We start from the raw sequence: 16,081 nt of genomic DNA, 5'->3' as shown, positions 1-16,081 counted from the left end.
TTGTATCTGTCTAAAATATTTATCTCACCTTCATCCTCATCAGAGCCCCTTGTAATCACCAGCACATTTAGCTTTTCTGGTGCATTACTGCCATTTATTTTCATTTCAGAAAGAGAACAGTGATAACGGAGAGAGGTCAAATGATTTGCCCAAGGTTGCAGAGGACAAGCCTCTACTCTGGAAAAGGCACTAACACCCATGCCTGGGATCCACCCTGGCAGATCCTCCATCCTCTCGTGGCTTGGTAAGGAGTAACAGCAATTTATCGTCCTTAATACAGCTCTGAGCCTGCAGTTTCTTCTGTCTTCCCCAGGTTACTACTTGGCAGGATTTAATAGTTACTAGCTTCATCCTCCCCCTCTACTTCCAATCCTGCGTTTTTTGGTTTAAGAGGAGCCTGAAAAGCTCTGAATTTGTCTCTGGGGAAGTCAAGAGAGCCCAGGTATGAGCTCCCCAAATCCTTTGCGTATCAGAAATGTTGCTGCTTACAGGTTGAAACAGAGGCCAGGATTTGCTCTATACACAGAGAGGTGTGCTTTTACATTTTGTCTAGTCCCATATGGAAACTGAGGAGTACAGGGCACTAAGGTAAGCTCTGTATGTCTTGAGGGAAAAAAAGGGGAAGGCCAGAAGGAGGAAAAATAAGATACAGAATTAGCAAAAGTGTTGTCGAGACAGTCTTTAGTTAATTTTCAAATGCTACAGGAAATCAACTGAAAGAAATTACAATAATTCAGGCAGACCTAGTGCAGCTTCAGTAAGACCACATTTTAAAAAGTATGATTCCAGCTCTTTAAACTCTTCCACATATTTAATGCATGCAAATATCTACAGCCATGCATATGCCTCTGCAAAGTTATGCTCATGTTTGCAGTGTTGCAAGCCACATTTTAAACAAAGACTTAGATCTCTATCTTCTACCTTCATTTAATTGCACTAGTACATGCACAAGGAATGCTGGTGACAGCTGAGGAGGACAAGTAGTAACCCTGTGACAGTGCAGGTCCAGTTTTGAGCAAAGGACAGTGTAAGTCTGCAAAGAAAAGTGCTGAATTCCGAGTAACAGAATCAGGCCCGAGAAGCGCAAAAGGAATTTACAAAGCAAGATTTTCTGTAATATGGTCCACTGGCTTTTGATAATAAAAACCACATTGTAAATGGCCAAGAAATTAATCTTTAAAAGGCAGCTGTAGCCCATGTGTATTAACTATGTATTTCAAAGACGTTTCCTCTGGATTTTTGTTACCTTCTTTAATACATGTTTCCAGCCATCAGAGATGTTATGCTCTGTGGGCGAAATACAATATGCATTTTGAAAACATTTATAAATATGTATACACCCTATGGATTCACACGGCACTGTAGGAGCTGTGCTCTGGTCTGCCTTGAAATAAAGGCAGTCTTTAAAAAATAATTACAAATATAGTAAGGTGTACGTTGAACACAATGCATGGGGATTTAGCCACATCAATTTCATTAGCGCTAATGAGAGATGTGCAGCTAAAGCCCAGCATATCAAGACATCATGCATAAAGAGAAGCCTGTCTAATGATGTGTTTACTTATTAAACCAGAACAGCTCTGAAGGGCATGCATGTTTATCTATTTTTATTTATTCCTTTTCAAAAGAAATTAAATGCCCACATGCACGCACGCACACATACACAAGCATCTCTATTGTGTAGAACACAGAATGTCTACATTTTTATACATTAATATAGAAAAAATCAATTAAAATTATACTTCTTTTTTTTTTTTTTTTTGCAATAGACAAGATAAAAATATCCCTTGAGGTTGCAAACCAGAAACATGCAAATAATTTCACGATGTGGAATAGCATTTTTGTGCTAGAATAAACAGGTGTGATCATAAAGGCATCAGTGGTATGTTTTAGTAGAGCTGAGATTGTGACATGCAGCATGACTCAAAGCTGGGAAATTCTCAGCTCACCTACCTCGTTTCCTCAGCTCTCACTTTCGTCTTTATAAAACTTCCTTCCTCTTCTCACCAGTGGGGCATGTAGAGGGCACACAGTCTGAGTTAAGGGAAAGCCTTAGTTCTAGTGCATGTATGTGCGTCAGAAACTAGGTATTTTTCATCAGTTTTGTTAATTTCTGGATGCAGTTTCTGCAATTGTTTATTTTCTTCTCTAGATTACAAGTAACTTCCTTTTCTGAATAGCTATAACATGCATTTGCTGCCAAGTTCAGGGTCCGAAGATGTTGCTCCAATGCATCATTTGAACACTTCGATGCCATCTACTAGATCGTTGTGTTAGGGGCCAAGTTAGGGCCAGCAGGGTAAAGGCAATTTATAACCCACATAGTGACATCAATCTAACCTAGCAACCTCCCTAGCAACACTGCCAAAGCATCACAATGTGGCCCCTATAGCTTAGATGATATGAAGATAGTAGCATTGTTAGGGTGGGAGGTTGCCACTTTGGCCTAGCAACAAATAACAGCCTGACCTTGGGATCTATTGAAAGCTGAGAAGCCAAGCAGAACAGAGGGAGAACCACCAAATGAAACCCCATGGGTTCCTGCCTGTTTCTTTTATGTAACCTAAACAAATTCTTCGGAGAAAAATATGGCAATGCTTACAGACATGCTGCATTCATGTATATTCAGCATTGCTTTAGCTGGTTAAACTGGTACATCTTTTATGTTGTGGTTTGGAAATCATAAAACCCAGGTGCAGAAAAAAGGATGAGTACAGAAATCACTACAGCCAGCTCAGAGTGGTGATAAACACATTGCATGTTGCTGTTGAAGCGCACTGATATGTAAGGGCCCACACACCAGGACACGCCGGGTAATCCAGGAGCCCCAGACACACTGGGGTTTGGACTCACACAAGAAATCTAGCTGTAGCCATCTTATATGCAGCATTTTGACACTGAAAATAACAAAATGGATATAAATCACATTCCCCCCTCCGTTCTCTTTCTTCTTGTTACCTCATTCAAATGAGCTCCCTATACATGCCATTGTGCCAGTTCTCCACATGCAGCTGCCGAAGCAAGGTAACATTTTTCATTCCCATATAGGCATCAACTGTAGGACATCCTCTTAAAGACACTCTGGAGCTATAAGGAGTTGCACCTGACCTGCTTGATGTTTCCAGTTTCTAACAATGATCCCATACTCCTGGTGTTTGTAACTGAATACCATTTACAGCATCTTGACAGTTGCTATGATTCAAAAGTGATTCAAAGACAATTGAAGGAAACAAATGGGAAGTACGAAAAAAGCAAGTGATGCATTTGTTTCTGTACAGGTAGCCCTGAATCAGTGGGTGGGGTGGAGGTTACCTGATGCTGAGCTTCCAGGTACCATTCAGTCTTAAGAACATATATAACAGTATTAGCCCAGCAGTTCCTATGGAAATCACAACCTTTGTAATCTCAAAGCTATTCTGTACAGTGACCACTTTTAAGCCCAACCAGAGGGGATAATTCACCTCCCCCTCCCCATTTGCCGGTTTAAGCTACCAGCTGGCCAGTGTGGAGAAGCTCAAATTGCAGCTGCCTTCACCCTCTTCAGCATTCAAGATAAACAGATGACTTCGGTCTGCAGCAACTACATATTGAATATATACTTTCAAAAATGTAATTTCGTTTGTTACATGAAACATATCTGCATGTGTGTGTGGTTCTGCATGTGGGTGTGTTTACACACACGTTTATGTGTGATTACATATACTGAAAAGGGGATTTTGTTAGCTTTTTAATGCCATCCATTTTGTGCCTTGTTTCCCCCTTGTCTAACACTTGGTATCACTTTCAGTTTATAACTTCTCTTGAGAGAGTAGCCACAAGCCACAAATAGTCAATTGTCTGCTTACAGCAGACTTCAACAAAGGGACTGATAGAGCTGAACTGGAAATGGCACGTCTATACTGCAGTCACTGCTACAGCAACCACAACTGCAGTTTTGGTTAACACAAAGTCAGGGGCAATTTATCTTATAAAACCTTAGCACAAGTTCCATCACAGAATATAGCATTTGTCCATTAGATCCATTTGTATTTTCAGTCAAGACCATGACAAATCCAAAGACATTGTATGAAGTGTGTGAGAGTTTGCTCCTTTGCATGTTTCTTAAATTACAAGCTTTAAATGCATTGAAGAATAGTGAGGATTAGGAGAAACCTCTCATGTCCCAGAGCCACTTCATCCATTCCATACTTTTCCAAACTGAAACTGGCCAGATGGATTTTTTTAATCCCTTGAATTTCCCATAACAGCCCTTGTTGGAATTATGTGCATCTGAGTGGCAAAGCAGAAGGGCACAGTGGTAACCCAAGCAGGATGCCTACCTCCCTGCAACACAGACCTGCTGGGATTCCCACAGATGTGAAGAAAAATGGAATTTCAGCTTCCCAAAGCTTTCTCCATGTATTTCCCATTAAGCTCCTTTGTAACAGTGATAATCTTTCTCTAACCCTAATGTTGGCCACAGCTTTCTCCATGGGGAACTGCTCCACATCAGTAAGTGAGCCCTCTCTCCCCCTTTTCCATCTCATTTCCTTCCCCCTTTGAACCATACTTCCTGAAGGAGGGAAGGGCATGGAAGTTACTCCTCCATGCAGGGCTGCCAGAGAATGGTCAATACTGGCTGCATGTCTTTCCCTTGGCACCATGTTCTGCCAATCTGTGGAACATAAGGTGCGAAACACACTTGCAAAAAAATACCCAAGCAGCAGCTCATTTCCTCCTCCCTCCTCGTCCCTCTGCACCTCTGAAACTCCAGCCTGAGCTCTCACCAGTCCTAGCCACAGTCTTCAGAAGCACCAGCTCTGACTGTCCTCTGCCCTCCCAACCCAAATCCAGCCCAGAGCAAGAGCCTGGTGTAATGAGTAACCCAGGGCAGATCCAACAGCACCCAACGCCAGGAAATCTACTTGATTTCTCTGCTTACAAACTTCAGTGTAGTTCATTGTTTCCACAGTTCTTAAGCTGAGTAACTGGGGCAAATACCAGAGTCAGGCTCAGTTACTTAGAGGAGACAGAACACTCTTCCACAAATAGTTCAAGAACCAGGCAATACCGCTAGATGATAGAGGTTAGGGCTGCATTGCATGGATGTCTGTATGTGTGTAAATGTAACATTTTCAATAGCCAAGCTTTTTCTTAAATGAAACCAGAGTTTAAAAATACATACACCTTCTTAAATACTTCAGATTCCTGCCCCTTCCTCTAGGGATCATGCATGACTAACATTGAAACTGGGCCATTACAACCAAAAGAAATGACTGATCCCAATGAGCAGACCCTGATCTGAGCATTGGTGAGCTGGTGAGAGATTACAGTGAACTTGGGATGTTTGGATCTGTTCCACCAGTGAAAGGGAGGATGATGGATGCAGAATCTGGGTAGATGAAGGCAGACTTCATCTATATTCAATGCAAATTTATCTGCCTCTAAATCAGGGTAAACCTCATACATGAGCACTTGGGAAAACACAGGCTCACCCGAACACATTCATTCTTGCACGGAGGGAAAAAGAAGTGGTGCTGCGTTTTGTGAGAGGAATGCAGCTATATATAAGGATCCCCAGTGCCTGCGGTTAATGCCAAGGTCAGCTCCAGCTGACACCGGTGCCCGAGGCTATGGGGGAAGGGATAGCTGTACTCTATAGCGAAGCCACAAGATGTCAGGAGACTGCTGTGCTGCTGCTGCTGCTGCTGTACTGGTGCTGGTGCACTGGGGCTTGACAGGCACTGGGGCTTGGGAGCAGCTTGAAAGCTCCTGCCATCATTTTTCAGGTCAGCTAGCTTCTCCCCTGTTCTAACCCATCTCCTTCCTGTGCCACTTTGTTTCTTCATGAAAAGGTGTGAGCAAGAAAATGAAGAATTCTCTCCCTTTTGATGTCTTTTCCCAAGTCCCTGTTTTACAGCTTGCTAAATCCCCTGCTGTATAGCAACATGCAGTTTTCTCTATTATACCTCACTTAATATGGTTAATTGTGTTTGTGTTCTCCACAGGGTTCTTGGCAGTTACAGCATACTACGAGGTCAGTGATTCACCTCCATGTGTTCAGAAACCTCCTCCCAGTCTCCCCACATAAAGCTGGAAACTAGTCATATGTGAGAAAACAGCAGTTTGCAAGAACACTCATGATAAAAGGGTAAACAAGATCTTACACAGAACCATAGCACTGTTCCCCCTTCCAGACTGCAGCAACCAACATCATTCACTTCTCTGCCCCACTGCAGCCATGGGCATTAGCACCCATCTTTCAGAGTCACCTCTGCAGCTGAAATAATGCTCCACATTGTTCCTCACTGTCCTGAAGAAGTGAAGAACTGTGCCTGCTGTCATAAATAACCCCCTGCTCCACCACTGACCCAGTGGATAGCAGCTCTGAACAGCCAAAGCTATTTCCACATTTGGGGATCCTCAGGACTCTGAGGAGTAGTCTGAACTGAAGCATGTGCTCTCTCACACATAGTCTCCAGCAGCTCAGCACCAATCTATGCCATCGTGCAACCCATCTGGTGGCTATTTATGGAAGCATTTGAGAATTTCAAAGAATTTTAATATACTTTGAATACCCTTGAAGCCAACCTGGTGGTTTCTCTGGGAACCAGCATGCTGCTGCCTGTGGTTCAGGCCTTGCTTAAGGTTAAACAGCTATCAAAGAATGCCACCAAGAGGTGTATGCTGTATACACTGGATATGATCCTTTCCACAGTGGCCATACACCCACCACTGCGCTGGATGCCTTGTGGCACCCATCTCCACTGCTCCGGATTTGAGGATCTGAACCTGACTCCTTTTTGATCACCACATTAATGAAGAATTAATTTTGACAAAACTGGACAAGTGCAGCAGTGACGGGATTGGAACAAGCTTCAGCATGCAACAATCCACCACCACACACCATCCATCTTTCCTGCCCAGAGAGACTCATGACAGATGGAGCCCCAGGTCATGGACTGAATGAACTCAACAAACATTTGCAGGGATGGTCCACCGACTACGGGAATGATCTCTGTGTGTGTGTGTACATATACACATATATGTATATATATCACGTACACATATATATATCTCAAAGGACAGGAAAGGTGATGGTGTCACCTTTGATGGTGGAAAGTGTGAGAACTGCCATCACGTGAATGCTATGGAATAAAGGGTAGATCCTGTCCTGGTTTTGGCTGGGACTGAGTTAATATTTTTCCTTGTAGCTGGTGCAGTGCTGTGTTTTGGCTTCAGTCTGAGAACAGTGCAGGTATCACACTGATGTATTAGTTGTTGCTCAGTAGCACTTACCCTGATGGAATCCTGAGACAAGGACACCAGCTACAGAGCTGCCTGCCTGGACTTTTCTCATCCTTTAGACACTAGGAGCCAGAAGCAGTCCCCATATTTCTGCAGAGCCCCTTTGGAGATGCCTATGGATGCAGATGCTGGGACCAGCGGTAGCTGTTTGTGTCATGCTGAGAAAGGATGCATTCAACAGCTTTGCCAACATGCTGGAGAGCTGGAATGTGTCCACATCCAGCAATGTATTTGTCTTCCCTTGCTCCACAAACAAGGAGCCCAGAATCAGTTTTGCTGTTTAAGGCTCTTGTTCCTCTTGTGCTCTTCCTCATTCCAGTGAGCTCACTGATAGCAGTGTCTTTGCTCAAGCACAGCCCACTGAGGCCAGGCAGAGACAGGATGGCACTGACTTCCGAAAAGCTCTGAGCAGTCAGGAGCTGGCAAGTCAGGAGCCAGGTCTGCCCAGAAATAACACACTGAAGGAAGTGGGCAAGCTGAAAACAGGCAAGAAGAGGAGAGGGTATTCATACAGGTTATTTTGTCCTGTAATGTATAAATACAGAGCTCTCAAAGGTCACATCTCGGTGAAAACTGCTCGGAGAGAGGGTCAGAAACCCCATGAAATGACATTTCAGAAGGATACATCCAGGTTAGTCCCCAACCTCAGAAAGTGCTTGAAAATCTCGCTAGAAATCCTGCTCCAAGACAAGAAGAACACTGTTTACGGGACTGTCATTGCAAATATCTGGTGGCAAACAGGGCTGCTGCCAAGTTTACCCAATACTCTTTGGATTTCAGTTGCATTAGAAAGCTAAGATCCACTGGGAGAGAAACCAGGGATGCGTCTCTAACTAAAACCTGCGTTCAGTAATATCTTGCTGTCACATACGACACTGAACATTTGAGTCAGTGAATTTTCACACTGGGTAGAACGATTTAGCACTTCCTTACTTTCTGGGAAGGTTTTTTAGCAAGAGCAGCAGACTGAGGCTGACTGCTGCCACGATGGATCTTTTTCGGAATAGATGTTAAAAGAACCTGTGTTCTGCAAGTCCAACCCTTTCACAGGGAAACAAGGCCAGCAATGTGTGCGGACCGCTGCACCGCGCAGTGTGGTTTGGTGCCTCACCTTGGCGCAAAAAAACAAGTCGACAGCAGCACAATTTGTAAACCAATTACTGCTTCTGGAATGGATATTCTCGTGCTGCTAAACTGGGCGTCTAACGGAATCAGGTGTTTGACTGCAGCACTGGCCAAACAAGCAATTTCAGTGCTATCCTGAACAGCAAAGAAAATATTCCATTTCTTGCTCTAAATAAGCCACACTGAAGTTTTGATTTAGACCTCAAAGGCTTACATAGAGACCAAAGCAGTATGGTGCTCTCTGATCAGTTTACATTCAAAACAGTAACAATGCCAGACTGAGAAAAAAAAACCAGAAAGACACAGGATTTGCTCTTGCATGGAAAACACAATAAACTGTGGGAGCATTTGCTACTGTGCCTTGTGACCGAACTTCCCCTACCCGTGGATGGTGGATTATCGTCAAAACTATTCAGACACACGCACATGACCTCACAAAAATGCACACTAGCAAAAACAGGCTTTTCTCAAGCCAAAAAGGGAACAAAATTTTTCATAAGAGACCTAAGCCTTGCTCCTGTGCTAGTGATTGGATTAGGTAATGACTAATTAGATGAGGTCATCACTTTCTATGTCATATGTATACAGTATTTATGGAGAATTTGCTCATTCTAATTAACAGAGTAGAAAGAGTTTCTTGACAAACTTCATTTTCCTGAAACTAAGAGCCTTGAATTTGTTCCACTTTTGATCTTTCTTCGGTGGCTATGTTTGCTTTACATTAAAATAACTTCTAACATTCCCATTAAGGATAATCCCTGCAGCAGCCACAGTATGACATTTCTATATTAATCTTTTAAGCATTTTAGAAAAGCAAGGTTTCATGTTTTAATAATCACAGTGTTTTTCTCCGAGGAGTTGTAAAAATTTATGGGGCCTTTCTATCCTATTTGACTTCTACATCTTTAGAGTTTGGTGCTAATGGCCCATTCAGCCTGCTTACTCTTTGACTCCTTTATTTCTTTTTCATCTTCTTACAAAAGAAAAATTGCTTCCGTGCCTTACGATGCTGCAGATGCTGTTCAAGTGGTAAGTCATTTCAAACCAACTAGCTGAAAAAACACCACAGTTTACCCTCATCTCGGAATCACTTGGGGGTCTCCACTGTAGACATGTGCATACCAACCCTTTTATTCTTAATTAAGGATAAAATATAGCCACCTGTTTAAAGCAGCAAAAGCAGCAAGAACAACACACATACAGGTTATTTTAAACAGGTTGTCAGCTTGTCTTAAAAATAAAATACTTTTTCTGCTTTATATTTTATCCCTTTCTTGCTTTTTTTTAGCAGAAATAGAAAAGTAACAGGTTAACTACGTTTATTATAATTTTAAGATAGCCATAAAACTGGCTCTCCAGTGCCCCCGGCAGCATTCTTGCCCCATACTACTCACACTTTATCCTATGCAGAGCCAGGAAAGCCATTGCAACTACTAAAAATCCAGCCACACAATCACAGTAACAAACCAAGCAAATTCCTCGCTCTGCCACCGAGACCTCTCCCAGTGCTCACGATTTCACTTCCTGAGAGCCAACAAATCTCATCCCTCTTGGACAAGGTAAATTCCAAAGCGGAGAGAAAACAATATGCCTGCTCTGAGTCAAGACTGCCTCTGTGATTTCTGCTGCTGAAAACCCTGCAGAAGAGGAGATACAGCATCTCAATTAGGCATGTCTCAAAGCATTTGTGGTTACAGAGAACAAAACCAATATTCTCTGTTCAATGCAAGTGGAAGACACTTAGTGGGATCAATTTCTTGTGAGATGCTTCGCTCAAGAAACAGATTGATGTGATTCACACAAGCAGCATTACTGTGAGAAACAGGGTCCTACCCCTAACTGAAGCCACCACAAGTCAAGTCTCACCTGAATGCCCTATAGAGAACCAAGGAGATCAAAAAGTTTTGCAGTATCTTATAAAGCAACAATACGCTGTTTGTTGATACAGTCTACTGTGGCCCTACAAAGAAACTAGGACAGAGAGGATAAAGAACTGAGCAGTCAGCAACACTTTAGAATAATTTTGATAATGAAGGAGACAGGAGTTTCAGGGGCTGGGAACACTGCAGTAAGTATAGAGGAGTGGGAAACTGTAGTTTCTATTGCATATTCAGGACTGTAATCAAAGAGATACGTGCCAAGAAGATCTGCAGCATCCAGAAATTGTCAGAGTTGTCTTGCCACAGCTTCTTCAGTGATCTTATCCTAAGACAAGTGTTTCATAACAGATTGAATGATACCTAGAATGAATGTTTAAGGATAGACAAGGAAGTAGAAACCTTTTTTTTTGCACCATAAGACTTCATGCCCTACTTAAAAATAAAGGGCATGGTGGCAATTCGGGCACCACCGCCAGAGTCAGCACTGTCTCAATGCCCCCAGCAGCCAGCATGGAGATGGGGCTTCCCTCACTATAGCCTCTGTGATTTACTGCATGCATACAAAGCCCGAGAGCCTCCTGTATGATTTATAGAGGCGTGGGTTGTTCATCTGAGCAGAGGAGTGGGATGCAGAAATGCTTGTGCTCTAACCAGTTTCTGACATGGGCTCCTGCGGCCCAAGGCACGTCATGTTGTTTCTCAGCCTCTGGGCAAGTTCTTAATTCTTACAGCAAATCCTGAGCCTTTTTTGATGTGCTGTTAAAGGTTCCAGAAAAATGGCAAGAGCTTGCAGAAGTGCCTTGCTGTTCCACTTCAGTCCCCCTCCATCTGTGTATCCAGGTCTCCTCTCATTCAACCCCTAACAGCAAGTACTGCTGAACTGTCTGATATGCAAGACAGGGCAATGACTTCCTTCAGGAGCCATCCTTTGTCTCTTGCCTCTAGGAGAGCAAATGCAGCCTATCTGCTGTGCTGGATGAAAGGGCAGGATTGTCATTTGTCTGTTTCACAATCACATACTTCTGGGCCCTCAGCACTCCAGAATTTTCCTTTGGGCATCCTGAGCACTTGGAAGAAAGATTTGCCCCTTTGTTCTTCTATTTGTACAATTATGAGTGTAAAAATTCATTGTTCTGTGGTGTCTTTGGCATTCCCAGTAATGGTATCCAGAGTTCCCTGTCCCTGCACCATCCTGTCACTCATCACCAGTTAGAGCAGGCTAAAAGCTGCCTTAAATGACACGTAAATGGCCCAGGGGCAATAGCAGAGCACTAGGAATTACGTATTTATCTGGGTTTCTAGTATGTCCCTTTTTACATGCATTGTCCTTAAGATAAGTGTGAGTCAGAGATTTTGTGCCTCCAGAGAAACAGAAGGAAGAAAACAATGCAAGTGCTAAAGAGGAAGGAGAAGCAGAGGGTCTGTATTCCCATGCACAGCCCCTAAACTGGTACTGCCTCCAGAAATCTGCAAGAAGGCAGCACTCAGCCCTCAGTGCTGATACAGAGAACAATGGAACTAAATCACCCCAAACATTCATAACCAATCTTGTATCTGCTCCTGAATGCCCCCCCTCCAATCTCTTGTTCTTTGTCCTCTGAACTATAGTCACCTTGCATTACGCGGTATGAAATGACTAGTCAGGCTTCCCATTGTCATTGGTGTTAATCACAGGAGATGAATATGAACTGAACAATGGTGTTTATAACCTTGGCTAACAATACCGGGCACTGGGCTGGAGTCTCCTCACCCTTTCACCCGCGCCAGTCCAGTGGCTCCAGTGTAGCTATTTCAGGTTTGCAGCAGCACTGGGGAAGTCAGATTCCAACAAAAAGGCACTTTTAGGATGGAAAAACCCAACAACACTTTTGAAAAATAAAAAGAATGAAAGCACCAGAACCCGGTGAATTTCTCTGCTTTGCAGCTCAGGCGCACATAAAAGCCACTTTCCATGAAACCAGCATAGTGTATGCGAGAGTAAGGGAGTCTGACCTCTGAAGCAGATCTCCTGCCAGCATAAAGCAAAGCATGGTTCACAGCCATATATTTTAACTAGCATTTGAGAAATCACAGTAAATACAGTCCATGTTGGTACCAAATGAAAACAATGTCTCTCTGGTGGCAGAGAAACTTTTATCTTGGGTCACCAGTGTCCTGCTGGCACTGGGATGTATTTATTTTTTAGCATTCAGTGACCTTTGATACCAGTAACTACAGAGGGCTGCCAAGCTGCCCATGGGCTCTTCCATGCCAGTCTTTATCTGCTTTGTACACTGGGCAGTTTGAAAATGAACTCTGCTTGTTTGTGAAGAGGTAGATAGGATAGGTAACAAACCCAACAGGGACTGTGCCCCGAGTGTGTCAGTGTGTGCGCATGTTACAGATGTGCCTGTGTGTGTGACACTGATTCTGAGGCTGCTGATACCCAGTTAATACACACCCGTGTATGTGTGCATGTAATCAAGGGAACTGTAGTTTCTTTCTCTTATACAATATAAAAGTGGGATTTGCATGGCCATTGGCTTCAAAGGGCAGTCTTCAGCTGGGCTACAACATAGTAATATTCTGGTGCCCACTTTGTATGGAAATGAGGCTTTTTGTTATACTTGTGATTATGTTCTCTACCACATTCATTAAAACCGCTGCTGCGACCTGACCAAACCTGGAGTGCTGCCTGGGTTGTACTTTACCCTGGGCAGTGCCAACTTTGGGGAGTTTGCATAGCCCAGATGCTCTACGACAGTTCAGTTAGTTCAGCCAAGTTCCCATCTGGAGAGGCACACGTGGCCTGAGGTAGCTGTCCTAGCAATGACAGCACGTGGCTCCTGTTCCCCTAAATGTAACTCACTGAGAAAATATCAAGTTAGGGAAGGAGGAAATGGTGGCTTTTAGCTGGACCTCCACCAACTATATCAACCTAAATTACCTGTGCCTTCTGCTTAAGTGCCACTGCTTGAGAAGCAACTTCATTATGTGCGGTTAACACGTAAGCTTAAAAGCATTCAGCTAAAACCAATCCTTCTGCTGTACCCTGGTCACCAACTGGCAACAAAGCTCCACATTGACACCAATCTGGCAACCTGTAGAGTTTGCCCTCTGTTACATTTTGCTTCTATAAGCAAAGCTATTATTGGAACTGCTTACTTGACCATATTGTATGCTTTACCTCCATCTGACAATAATTCATTCTTCCAGCTTGCAACATTAATTACTTATGCATACTATACACACTGCCACTCAAAGTACATGCACATAAACAAAAAGATTTTATGCACAGTTGAGTTTCATGCTTTTTTTCCTGTTATTTGTATCTAATGTGAGGACAAGAAGAGATTTTTAGGTTACCTGTAACCTGAAAACCAACACCAGAAACACTCAGAAATGTAGCATATTAACAAACACTGGCTGGCTCTGTAGGTTATTATAGATAATACAAAGTATAGCTCAGTATGTCTGCACTACCCAGTAAGAAGCAGAATCAAAACTTCACTTAAACATGGATGTATGGTTGGATGTGTGTGCACGTACACACACATTATATACTTACATGTAACCCCCCAAAAATAAAAACAGGACCAAAAAAAGCTGGCCAAAATATACATATGCTTTTGGTGATTAACACTATCCTATCTATCTGTAACACTATAGACATAAGACTGGAAGAGATCCTAGCACTCGGGAATTCCCAGCCTCTACCAGCAACATATCGTACATCTCTCACAGCCATGGATCAGCACTTGTCTGTAAAGCAGTTATGGCTTTCAGCTCTGTTGTTGCTGGGAACCTAGTGTCTTCTATGATCACATTGGGCATCCTGATAGACTAATACCTGTCCTAATACCTGTGATGAGATCCTACACAACAACAGACATGACAGTCCAGCAGCACCTTGTGTCATGCCAGCAGGGCTTTCCTACTGCTGCTGGAAGAACCTTGTCTAGGATTGTATTTGTCATTTCTATTACTGCCTCATGTACTGATGGTTCACAGTCATCCACAAACAAACCAATGCATGCATTTTTTTCTATTTTTTTTACTGTAGTCAGTTTTTTCCTTCAAGAGAATCTAATTTTATTCATCCTGCATAGAGCTCTGTATAGATAATAGAGACACATCCACAGAACAGTTCCTCTTAACCTAAATCAAGAATGTAGAAGAGGCAGGACAGACCTCCAAGGAGCCCTGATGATCAGCTTGAGGAAGCAGCCTGATTTCTGATGGTTAATGGTGAAGTGCATTCCAAATGTATGTTTGGTTTTGCAGGGAATTGCATCCCATTGCCATTGCTCATTGCTTTCACCGTGTTCCAGCTCACGAGCCGTGATGCTCTGACCCTGTTAATAACAGTGCCTCTTGACTGTTTCATCAGAACATTTCTTTAGCATACTCCATCTTAAATGACAATAGATCATTATAGTGAACATTAAACAAGTTTAGTCTTGAATCACCGGTAATCTGTCTATCCCAATAGTAATCTATTGGCACCTCTCCTTCAGACACTTCCTTATGCCTTTTACTGCTCTTTTACTAATCCCCATCTTTTCCATCTTAATTAATAACTTCCCATGTGGCATCACATCAAATGCTTGACTAAAATCCATACAGATTAGATCTACCACATTCCCCTTGCTTAGAAAATCAGTTATCTACGCAAAGAAATAGTTCAGGAAACTCAGCAAAATCAGCACTGCGGTTGTATCCTGTTTATCTTCTCTTTTGTGGCTTCTTTTTTTTCTGGTCCATTATATTTTCTTTCACCACTCTTCTGAAAGCCTCAAATGGTCTTAAAATTAGATAATTTTCAAATATTTTTTAAAATAAAGTATTTAATCAACTATTTTTAAATCATGCAAGAACAACTTTTGGGTCAAATATGTAATTCATATCCTTGCTATCAATCTGGTACTTGTTCCTTTGGAATTCTGGGACGGAAATGATCTGGTTTCTCTAGCTTGAAAATTATGAGCTCTTTTAGATATGCTTTCACCTTTATTGTGATCATTTTGATTTTCATCCCCTCATTCCAACTAATTATGCTGGGTTTGCTCCATTCTTCCTCTTAAAAGCCTTGGAAAAACCTTCATTTGGATTCTTTTTCATTTAGGTTCTTGTCTCATTCCCTGTTTATTTACGTAGCTGAAGAAATGCTTCCTTTTTGTTTTAATTTTCTTCTGACATCTATTTCAGAGTTATTTTCAGCAATTCTCACTTTATTCTTAACACACAGGTAGTGGGTTTGTTCATCAGTTGCTTTCCTTACTTTCTGTTGCTCTCCCATCGTCCAGTGAAACGATGCCATTGCACAGACTATATTAACTAACAGGGTAGACATGGTTAAATACAGATGTTTTGTAGATAGGTACAGAGTGAACATATTTGCAATGAAATTCACAGGCCAACAGAAATCAAAGATCCTGTTATAATGGAAGCAATGTTTTTATCTGATTAGAGTCGAAAACCCCTTGCATCAGCCCTGCCTATGCCAGAATGCCGAGCAAAATGCTTTGGCTTGCAGCAATAAAAATATTGTATGCTTCTTCTCTTCCAAAGGAATTAAAACTTTCAATTACCAAGAATAAAACAGAAGCAGAATTGTACAAAATAGTGCCTAATTTTTCAAACTGTTGCCTTCTGTTTATTTATTTATTTTTAATTGGGTTTCTAATGCCTGATTTTGAGCAGGAGCCTTACACTGCAAACCAGAGCAGAGGTGAGCCAATCTGTGGCCAGCCACACCATAAAACTAGCTCTGAACTGGAAACCTTTGTGCCTATTTTTGATGCTAAGGA

General features: G+C 42.4%; 1 long non-coding RNA gene across 2 annotated transcripts in view; it reads right to left on the bottom strand.

Moving 5' to 3' along the window:
* The window catches only part of LOC134170220 (uncharacterized), a 218,793-nt gene that overhangs the window by 26,043 nt on the left and 176,669 nt on the right, over window positions 1–16,081 (bottom strand). Inside the window, exon 6 of one of the 2 annotated variants that reach the window (XR_009967159.1) lies at window positions 1,954–2,034. The exons of the other annotated variant lie outside the window; for it this stretch is intronic. This is a non-coding gene — a long non-coding RNA (uncharacterized LOC134170220). The remainder of the gene's footprint in view (window positions 1–1,953; window positions 2,035–16,081) is intronic. 2 annotated transcript variants of the gene reach the window in all.

This window comes from Pezoporus occidentalis, unplaced genomic scaffold (genome assembly GCF_034315485.1).
Source record: "Pezoporus occidentalis ecotype Australia unplaced genomic scaffold, CSIRO_AGI_Poc_V1 ctg37, whole genome shotgun sequence".
NCBI classification, from domain to species: Eukaryota; Metazoa; Chordata; class Aves; order Psittaciformes; family Psittacidae; genus Pezoporus; species Pezoporus occidentalis.
This window is presented reverse-complemented; position numbering and strand designations above follow the sequence as displayed.